Below are 11,999 nucleotides of genomic sequence, written 5' to 3'. Positions count from 1 at the left end.
AACCATCCCTTCCCAACAGTCCCCCAAAGTCTTAACTCATTTCAGCATTAACTCAAAAGTCCACAGTCCAAAGACTCATCTGAGACAAGGCAGGTCGCTTCTGCCTATGAGCCTGTAAAATCAAAAGCAAGTTAATTACTTCTTAGATACAATGAGGGTACAGGCATTGGGCAAATACACCCATTCCAAATGGGAGAAATTGGCCAAAATGAAGGGGCTACAGGCCCCATGCAAGTTCAAAATCCAGTGGGGCAGTCAAATCTTAAAGCTCCAAAATGGCCTCCTTTGACTCCATGTCTCACATCCAGGTCATGCTGATGCAAGAGGTGGGTTCCCATGGTCTTGGGCAGCTCTGCCCCTGTGGCATTGCAGGGTATAGCCTCCCTTCAAGCTGCTTTCATGGACTAGCACTGAGTATCTGCAGCTTTTCTAGGCACATGGTGCAAGCTGTCAGTGCATCTACCATTCTGAGTTCTGGAGGACAGTGGCCTTCTTCTCACAGCTCCACTAGGTGATGCCCCAGTGGGGACTCTGTGTGGGGGCTCTGACCCATATTTCCCTTCTGCCCTAGCATAGGTTCTCCGTGAGGGCTCCACCCCTGCAGCAAACTTCTGCCTGGAAATCGAGGTGTTTCCATACATCCTCTGAAATCTAGGGAGAGGTTCCCACACCTCAATTCTTCTCTTCTGTGCACCTGCAGGACCAACACCATGTGGAAGCTGCCAAGGTTTGGGGCTTGTACCCTCTGAAGCCGTGGCCTGAGCTGTCCCTTGGGCCCTTCTGCCACAGCTGATGCAGCTGGGACACAGGGCACCAAGTCCTAAGACTGCACACATTGGCAGGGGGCCTGTAGCCAGCCCAGGAAACCCTTTTTCCCTCCTAGGCATCTGGGCCTGTGATGGGAGGGGCTGCCGGGAAGGTCTCTAACATGCCCTGGAGACATTTTCCCCATTGTCTTGGTGATTAATGTTCTGCTCCTCATTACTTATACAAATTTCTGCAGCTGGCTTGAATTTCTCCCCAGAAGATGGGTTTTTCTTTTCTATCACATCATCAGGCTGCAAATTTTCCAAACTTTTATGCTCTGCTTCCTCTTGAACACTTTGCTGCTTAGAGATTCCTTCTGCCAGATACCCCAAATCATCTCTCTCAAGTTCAAGATTCCACAGATCTCTAGGACAGAGGCAAAATGCTGCCAGTCTCTTTGCATAGCAAGAGTGACCTGTACTCCAATTCCCAACAAGTTTCTCATCTCCATCTGAGACCATCTCAGCCTGGACTTTATTGTCCATGTCACTATCAGCATTTTGGTCAAAGTCATTCAACAAGTCTCTAGGAAGTCCCAAACATTCCCACATCTTCCCATCATCTTCTGAGCCCTCCAAACTGTTCCGACCTCTGCCTGTTACCCAGGTTCAAAGTCACTTCCACATTTTCAGGTATCTTTACAGCAGTGCCCCACTCTCTGCAGTACCAATTTACTGAATTAGTCCATTTTCATACTGCTATGAAGAAACGCCTGAGACTGGGTAATTTATAAAGAAAAGGAGGTTAAATGGACTCACAGTTCCACATGGCTGGGGAGGCCTTACAATCATGGCGGAAGGTGAAGGAGGAGCAAAGGCACATCTTACACGGCAGCAGGCAAGAGACTGTGTGCAGGGAAACTGTCCTTTATAAAACCATCAGATCTCATGATACTTACTCACTATCATGAGAACAGCACGGGAAAAACCTGACCCCATGATTCAATTACCTCTGACCAGGTCCCTCCCAGGACATGTGGGGATTATGGGAGCTACAATTCAAGATGAGATTTGGGTGGGGACACAGCCAAATCATATCAACCTATATGACAAAACCTGCACATATGCTTCTGAACCTCAAATAAAAATTTAAAAAATACACTCCATGCCACATAGAGTGATTCAGTAATGATATAAATTTAGTAACACAGATTCCTTCAGATGAGTAATCGCATTGTTTCACCTAACCTCCACCAGACTCATAATCCGATTTTATTGTTTATAATATTTAAAGTGTTTTAAAATTAAAATCCGACTTCCTACACGGTATAAATTTCTGTGTTATTATTTTTCCTTTGTCTCAAATTTTGTTGTTGTTGTCCCATAGGACATGTGATTGAATGAGTGCAGAGTCTGCCAGGCTGGAAAGTTTGGCAAGTTTGCCACGACTACTAGAGATCACAGCACATTACTCACATAATCAGAACTGAGAACAATTTCTGCCTAAATGAAAACTCATTTATTGCTGATACTTACTGTTGGTAGTAAATAGTTATACTCACTCCTTAAAAGAAAGGAGCGAGGAGGAATTTGGAGTTTAGAAATTGATTCTTTCAGGGTCTCGAGTTTTGTTTTACAAACTTCACAGCATTATACTGATGAAGCCATGATTGCTTGCATTTCAAATGTTGAAAGAAGTGACCAAAGTGATTTGGCTATTAAACATGGTGAAAAGGGAAAAGAAAGATGTAGAGTTAAATGGTTATCCTCGATGCATAGATTTAAAAATATCTTTACAATTGCTAGTTACATCTGTTTCTAAAGAGTAATCTAATTTCTGATTTCTGTATGCTTGGTTGGGCTGTCTTTTGTTGTTTTTCCTTAATGGCCCACAGTTATCCTTCATGGTGTGAAAGGGTTATTTAGTGCTTTTAATGTGTTTCCTCTGCATCCCTTACTTGCATTCACTTCATTTAAGTTTTATGTACAGGAAATGCTTAGAGTTCTCATTATACAGCTCTTATATCTTTCAATATCCATTAAAAACTCTATTTTTAAAAAAATAATCTTATACTACCCTTGTTAAAGCCATGAAATTTGGAACCAGAAAAGCAACGAGACTCAATTTTGCCACTTACCAGCCTTGTAAACATGAACCAATCATTGATCTCTCTGAATCTGTCTCTTCTTCTGTAAAATGGGAATCATAATGACATCTCCTTTACTTACCCAACCTCCACCAGTAACTTGTTATCTAATTTTTGGCACATTACTTATCCTTCTGGTGCCTCCGTTTCTTCTTTTACAAAGGAAAGATAATAGTCCCTACCTTATAAGGCTATTTAAGGATTAAAGAGAGAATATATGTCAAATGTGTAAAACAGGTACATATTAAGTGTTCAAAAAATGTCAGCACTTATTATTGCTAAAAAGATAAAATGAGCTAGTGTATGCAGCATGACGCAGTAGAAAGAACAAGGGCTTCAGAGTCTAACAGATGGGTTCAAATCATTCCCTGCCATTTATTAGTTTTGACATCTTACATAAGTTACTCCACCTCTCTAAGCTTCGGTTACCTCAATTGTCAAAATTATGGATATTAACAATATTCATATGCATAAAGAGCAGTGTGGGTATTCAAGAAATGGTGGTTATTATGAGCATTATGCAAAAGTAACTTTTGTAAAAAATCACTGCTCAAATAATATTTATAAGAAGCTCCTATCTCAAGCCTGACCAGGAGAAGCAAGAAGAAAGCATATTCTAAAGAAACAGGAAAACAATAAAAACAACAGTGAAACAGAACAAATATATGACCATAACAAAATCCTTTACTGATGAATTTGTCAGAAATTTCACAAAATGAAGAGAAAGGTCTTTGGATTCACAGCTGTACACTTCTGCTCAGAAGGTTTGTCAAATATCAACTTCTGCTTGGTAGGTTTGTTAAATAGCAACTGTGTAATAGGAAATACACATATTTCCTTCTAAGAAAATCAGACTTAGTCAATGGGTGGTCTTCACCATAATCATAACAAAAATATTCATATATCTGGAGCTAAAAATGGGTAATGTATATGTAGCATAATGTAACACTAAAAATTGGGATGGTAACTTCTTGTTGGACCAGTTTGATATGCTAGGCTAGCATATCATAGATTATATAATGACATATTTAGTCCTATTTGCTGTAGTGAAGTTGATAGAATACTAACATTTCTAGGATCACGTGCCTAGAAATGGCACATGAATCAGTCCATGAATGATATTCATGGTGACATGAGAAGACAGTTCATAATCATTACCAATGTTGCTATTATTAAAGCCAAATGCCCAGTACTCATTATCATATGATATTCTAGAACCATTTTTATAGTTTAAAAACAGGAAGTAGGGAAAATATAAAAATATATGTTGAGTAAACACAAGCACAGAGAATGCCTGTGTTCTAACACATGTGATAAATATCTCATGTAGTGTTTTATATGTGGTATTAGGAAAAATGAGGCAAAGTGTTATAACAATTAAGCAAGTATATTCAACATATATGGCTAGAATGTCAATGATCTGGGCTATCATGCCCTAACTTACTCTAACAACTGAAGACTGTGTTACACCTATCTGGTTACTTTGGTTCCTGATTCAGGAGCCAATCTCATTCCTATGTAACAGGACAGTAAAACTCTCTAGTTAAGTAGCAAATTGACCCAGCATTAAGTCAGACGATGTGGAGTACATGTCCCCTGGGTTTCCCATTACTGCTTCCACACCATTCTTCCTTTCTTCTCCTTTCCATTTCCACTTAAGTTTGATTCTCATTTCTTCACATAATACCACTGTGATGGTTAATTTTGTGTCAACTTGGCTGGGCCATGGAACCTAGATATTTTGTCAAACATTAATCTAGATGTAGCTAGATTTTTTGAAGGTATTTCTTAGATGAGATTAACATTTAAATCAGTAGACTTAGAGTAAAGCAAATTAGCCTCCATAATGTAGGTGAACCTAATTCAATCAGTGGAAGGCCTTCAGAGCAAAAACTGAAGTTCCCCCAGGTAGAAAGAATTTTGCCTCCAGACTACCTTTGAATTTGAGCTTCAATACCAACTCTTTCCTGAGTCTCCAGCCTGCCAGCTTGGCCTGCAGATTTCAGACTTGCTGGCCCCCACAATTGCATGAGCCAATTCATTAAAAATTTCTCTCTTTCTCTCTCTTTGGTTCTCTCTGTCTCTTTCTCACTAGGAAGACAATGCTAGGAGATGAAGTCAAAGTGACAACCGGGGTCATAGAAGGAAGTTGCAGCTCAAGGGATGGCTTGTACAAATTGAAAGGCCTTTAGTTTCTCTCAGAATGAGTTAGGAAGTCCTTGGACATTTCTGAGTACGTTGACATGATTTGACATGTTTACAAAACTTTAATCTGGCTGTGGGCTGAGAAAAAATCACTACTCACAATCATTTAATTTTTCTGTACCCAATTTGCAAAACCAGTAAGTGAGAATTGGAGATCCTTTTAGGTTACATTGAACTTTTAAGACGTCATAAAAATACGAATGGAAAGGGTATTTTTTAAATCCCTGGTTTAATTAAATGTTTTGTAATTGATGGCAAACAACAAATCAGTTGCTCAACTTGATACCATTTTTAAAATAAATGCTTGGCGTAATTCATGATCTAAGCTACTCATCAAAGTGCCCTTCAAATTATCAGATTTTCCTATTTGCCACGGCCTCACAGTTATTTTCACATGTTCCCACTAAAACTTGGCTTAAAGAACTCCTGAAAGGAAAAATGGCAGAGATTCAGTAGATGCAAGATTTATTGTGACTCAAATTTAGATGAAACCAATCAAGTCTTGGCATGGGAAATTGAAGTACAATGTATTGAGATGTGTTGTTTTCCTGGTAACACTTAAAAAAGAAATCCAAATGCTTCTGGCCTAATCAGACAAAGCTCTTATACTTGTGATGTTGAAGATTTTTCTGCATTTGACTGACTTTCAGTGTGAAAACAGGCCATGTGCATGAGCCAAGTTTTCCAGAGAAACAGAACCAAAAGGATAGATAAATAGATGATAAATATATAGATAGAGATTGATTTTAAGAAATTGTCTCATGTGATTGTAAAGATTATCAAGTCTGAAATTTGTAGGACAAATCAGCAGCTGGAATTTCAGGCAAGAGTTGATGTTGCAGTCTTGAGTCCAAATTCCACAGGATGGAGACTGACGCAGTTTCTATGTTGCAGTATCAAGGAGAATTCCTTTTTCAGGAAACCTCAGTCTTTGTTCTTACGGCCTTTACCTGATTGGAAGAGGCCCATTCACATCATGGAGGGTAATCTGCTTTACACAAAGTCTACTGATTTAAATGTTAATTATATTTTTTTAAAAAAAATCCTTACAGTAACATTTATACTAGTGTCCGACCAAACAACTGGGTACCACATAGCCTAGTCGGGCTGACATATAACATTAACCATCACACCATGTTAACCTTCAGTCCAAAGCTCCTTCACAGGGTAGGGTCTAAGCAAATGCTGAAATGCATAACATTAATTTTCAAAGAACACAGATTATTCTACTCATCTGAAATCTGGTATCGTATTCTAATTATATTTTCATTTTCTTCACTTTTCTCTTTTTGCTGGAAATAAAAGCAAGAGGCACTATTCAAAGTTCTGTTATTAAATTCATGCATGAGAACAAATAATATTATTAATGAGGAATGAAAGAACAAGCTTTCTTCTACTTCTTTATTCCTATGTTGCTAATACAAGTTATATTTGAGAACTGCTACAGTAAAATCCCTAGATCAGGTTCATCTATTGTCTTAGACTGAATGTTTGTGTCTCCTTCCCAACACCCACGATTAATATGTTAAATACTAATGACCATGTGATGGTATTTGGAGGTGGGGCCTGTGGGAGGTAATTAGGTCTTGAGAGAAGAGCCCTCATAAATAGGATTACTGTCCTTATAAAAGAGACCCCAGAGACCTCCTTCACTTCCTCCTACCGTGTGAAGTTGCAGCAAAAAGACTGCTGTCTGTGAACCAGGAAGCAATCCCTCACCAGAAACTGAATCTGTCAGCATCTTAATCTTGGGCTTTGCAGCCTTCAGAACTGTGAGAAATAAATTGTTTACTAGCCACTTAGTCTATAGTATTTTTATAGCAAATTGAATGGACTAAGACATCTATTAAATGTGAAAAGTAACCTGATAATGCACAAAAATTGCTTTAAATCAAGTTGAGTCCGGGATATTAGTAGCGTCTAAATGTAGTTTCACAGGATTTGAAGCCCTATTCTCACAGCTGGAACCACTGAATTTCCACATACCAGGGTTTCTTAGAAAAATCCTTCTCTTAAGAAGAATGTAGGGGCTTCTACCTTAGCATCTTGGAACACACCATTTTTCTACTTTGTTTCTGTGAGCTCTGACCCTGTGCCCCAGTACTAGGAATCTCTCTTGCTCCAAAGCTGTAATACTCACCTTGAACATCCAGTCTAATGATGCTGATTATCTACTTTTAACCTAATTGGCATCCCAGTCTTTCTGGGATTGAAGCCTTGTCTTGCTCTTGTTAGACTTTCCTTCTTTCTAGGGGCAAGACATCTGCCTCTGGATTGAAGATGAATAACTAAGGCCCCAGCTACCAGCTCAGGGTTCACTACCTACCTAGATGTACACGTGCCAACAGATTGGCCTCCCAGTAACAGCTATGTGCTATCCATCTGTTGGAATACTCCTGCCATCTCAGCCCTTCATGTGCCATGCTCTTCTTTTTTTGGAGACAGAGTCTCACTCTGTCTCCCAGGCTGGAGTGCAGTGATGCGATCTCAGCCCGCTTCAACCTCCGCCTCCTGGGTTCAAGCGATTCTCCTGAATCAGCCTCCCGAGTATCTGGGACTACAGGCGCCTGCCACCATGCCCGGCTAATTTGTTGTATTTTTAGTAGAGATGGCATTTTGCCATGTTTCTCAGGCTGGTCTCAAACTCCTGAGCTCAGGCAATCTGCCTGCCTCAGCCTCTCAAAGTACTAGGATTGCAGGCATGAGCCACTGCGCCCAGCTTTGTGCCATGCTCTTTCCGGGAGTTTGGACTTCCTTTCTGAAAACCAGCCTGTCTTTCCTCCCTCACCTCTGCCCAAGGTCTACTTCTAGGTCCCCATTTCCCCAAGAATGCCTGTCCCTCAACAGAATTCACAGGGTATTATTACCCTTATAAAAATGGGCCTGGGTTTTCTCACCTGTAAAATTAGAAGATTGGACTAAAGATGACCCTTTCCGTTCTGACAGTCTTATGATTCTATAAATGCCTCTTCTGCTTAATGGTCCTTGACAACACCTCAGAGAAAATACAATCACACCAGGTCCTGAGTAGATTATTTCTATTCCTACATTTCTGTGCCTAGCTCTCTTTTCTGATAATAAAGTTCTCATCATTCATTTGGAGTAATGCTTCTATTTCTTAGAGAGTACTTTTCTTTAAATACTGTAGTCATTATCAGTTCACCCAGTCTATTCTAGTGAGACTATTAAGGGACGTACTAGAGATTTTCCTTCGCATTTCTTACATAACACAAATTAAAGGGAAAGCATTGCTAATCCACTGCTTCCTGCCCATGAGGAGCGTTAAGACTGAGCATTCTGGGCAGGATGAGCTCGCTGGTCCACACACGCCTCTGATAATGGGCCTTTGATGGTTAGGATATCTTTGGGCTTGTACACTTTCTCCTCTCTTTTGGTAAAAGAATATTTTTACATAGTGCGTTTATTAGGAACCTTGCTCCCTGAGGCTTAAATGTTAACAAAGGATTAAGAGCATAAATAATTTACATGAGATACAAACATATCCATGACAGCATAACACATTTTAAATGATACACTGAACAAAAGTTAATATAGTTTTCCATTGCATATGAGAATAGGCAAATCCTCTTTGTCATTTACCTTTACTTTTAAAAACGAAGTTCATAACAATAAAATTTTTCACTCACTGAGCTATTATTTTTTTCCAATCAGAGAACTTCGGCAGAGACTGTTTTAGGAAACGTGGTATCTATACTTACTGCACACATAAAATGAATCTTAAAAACGAATAATGAGATTGTTTTCCCTTTCTAAACAACTGAATTAAATTAAAAGCACGATCAAACTACTTGGCTGTACAGAAATCAGTTATTAATACTGATTAAAAAATGTAATAGGGAACAGCTGATTCAGTAGACATAGATATATTTGGCTTCTGTAGAGCTGAACTTGTCTGTCCCATACCACATTTGAAGTTATTCCAATAGTGCCAAGCAAAATAGTGACAGAGTAATTGGCATTAAACAAGATAAAGGGTACGTGTTCTTTGGCTATTATGTTAGCAACTGAGTACACTGAAATACTATCAGCCAAAAATATAATTGCCAAAAAGAACATTACTGATATAATAAATGTTTGTGACCTTTAAGTCTTCTAAAGGTATAGTATGGCTCTAGGAGGAATAATTAGGCATTCTTGCACCAACTTGTCTTCTATCTCAGGGAAGGATTGCTGTGCAGTAAGGGGTCACCTTAGAAGGGAATTGGGGAAACATCCCTGACCTCAAATCTCTCCACCCTGACACTTCCACTAATGACCCATTAAATTATAAATACTCTAGAAGAGTAACCATATTTGGCTTCAAGGTGGATTTGTTTATAAAGTTTTTTTTTGGGGTTTTTTTTTTTTTTGCCAGGAATCATTTCTGATGGAGGAAGGGAGAGGGTAAGAAAGCATCAACACACTGGGAGCCTGAAGTCGAAGGAAGAGAATGTAAGCAAGTCTGGGGAGAACAGAGGGGAAATAAAAAAGGAACCACTGGGTGGTGAAGACAAACTTTACATACTTCAATGTTGTATCCAGGGTCCATGCCGAATTTAGAAATCCCTAAGTTTAACTTTGAAATGGATAATGCTGTAACCTAACAGGCTGAGGGGAAAAAATAAAAAAGGACAAAATTCTTGATGAAATCAGAAAAAATAAATAAATAAAGATCACCAAGAATTCAGCTGTGATCTAAATCAAAGGCCAAAGAATTTTCTGTAGAGGCCTCTGGATAAGAACATTAGACTTTCTTGTAGGCAATTCTGTTAGTTCCTCTTGACCTCTTGACCTTTTATTACTTGAGCTCTCTCTGGCACAGACGCACTTTACCTTTCCTTTTTTTGTAAAATTTTCTTTACTTGGTGTCTACAATACCAGACTTTTCTTCGTCTCTTCCCACCCACTGGCCATACCTTCTCTCTCTCTCCTCTTATTGTAGGTTCCTCTTCCTCTACCATCTCTGACCCCTGCAATACTGATGTTTTCCATATTCTCTAAGGGAAACTTCATCCTCTCCAGAAGCAATCTTATCAATGCCAATCATCTTCTACCTTGGGCCCATTTTTCTCCTCTGAAATACGCAGTATACCCAATTGCCTGTTGAATTTCTCTACCTGAATGTGCTGGTTCTAAGTTACACTCATTATTTTCTCTGTCCTCTTCTCCCTACTTCACTCCATCTAGTTGCTCAAACTAGAAATCTCAGAGTCTTAAATTCTATCTGCTACACAACCACTGACTGTGTTCTCTACACCCCATTCCTACCGCTCCTGGGCACTCCTCAGTCCATCTAATCTCCTTGCTGCTGTCTGTAACCCCCTTCTGACTGCTCTCCACCTTTCCATTTCCTCCCATGCTGGGCTCTATCAAAATGGAGCCTGACTCCTCTGCTCAAAATTCTTTCAAGGCTCCCCAAATCCTGCATCATACAAAATAAAACTACACTTATTTGCATGTCACTTATAATCCTTGGTGATGTAATTCCTGATTATAGTTTGATTTCCTCACCTATTGAATCAGCAATACCAAACTACTTTATATTCCCAGAACACACCCTGTTCTCTTCTCCTATCTCTACTTGACATTCCTCTGCCTTCAATGCTTTTGTATTACCCCTCGCAAATCTCCTTCTTTACTGGCCGTCTCCTACTCATTCTTCATTTCTCAAATCAAGTGTTTCTCCTCTGTGAAAACTTCTCTAATTCTCCCCTGTGGTTCTGCTGTATCTCACACATATGTATCTCTACTGTTACCATGTTTGTTCACTGAACAGTCCCAGCACCTGGAACAATCACTGGCACATACTAGGTGCTCAATAAATACTTACTGAATGAATGAGTGTTGTTTATATTTATTGATATATCTGTTTCCCCCACTAGATTATAAGTTCTGTTGTATCTACAAGGACTAGCCTGACAGAGTAGAACCTCCATGGTTTAGTGATTGAGTCAGGTAATGTGAACATCTACACTGTCTACAATCTTTAGCATATTTCAAGTATTCAAAAATATAGAGTGGATTATGAGTAAAATCTCAATAACATTCTAGTTAATTTTTAGAGAATTGATTTTATTTTGCTGAACCATCAACTTTAGCAAATACACATTGATGGACAGAAGACAATATTGGTAATAGCAAATGATGAATAATAAAGATAATTTATTTTGGAGTTTCAAAGTTGGAAAGCGCTTTTTAAACTTATCATTCTCATATGTTAGTGACTGATGGCCCAGATATTCATAATGCATTGAACACATCTTGAATTCATACTTCAAAGATCTGGCTATTTGGGTTCCCTTCTCTGTTCCCTGATCCTGACTTCACACTGGGCATTAATTTCATCACCTCTTCAACTAATTCTAAGGAACAGTTTAACTTGACAGACAACAGAATTGGAATCTGTCTGCACATCTGAAGCAAAGTGTTAGCTCACAGCTTTCTGAAGAATGTTTTGAAAAGACTTCTTTTCTAAGGGCTTCTGCTGAGTTACAGAACAAAAGTCCTGTTTATTTTAATAGTCAATAAAATAAGTAGTATCCAACTTATAGGTCACATAAGGCCAACTGAGGCTATAAAAAGACCACAACTAGTATAGAGGAAATATTAAACATTGACAATAAAATAATAGAAAACTATGGCTTCAATACCAGATTTGTATTTGAAAAAATCTCATTAGGCAATATGTGGAATATCAGCACATGAGAATATGTGGGTCTCATCCTGCAGTGATATTTATTGGCTCTTTCTAAGACCAGGCATCAAAGATTCACTCCCTTTGTGCCTGGGCTCCAAACCTAGCAGTTTTCACTGGAAGGCCACTCGGGCACTAATGTCCAGACAAGTATCTGTCATATCTCTCTCTCTCTCCACTGCATTATCCCTGCCTAATAACTTGGCT

This window comes from Pan troglodytes, chromosome 7, assembly GCF_028858775.2.
Source record: "Pan troglodytes isolate AG18354 chromosome 7, NHGRI_mPanTro3-v2.0_pri, whole genome shotgun sequence".
NCBI classification, from domain to species: Eukaryota; Metazoa; Chordata; class Mammalia; order Primates; family Hominidae; genus Pan; species Pan troglodytes.
This window is presented reverse-complemented; position numbering follows the sequence as displayed.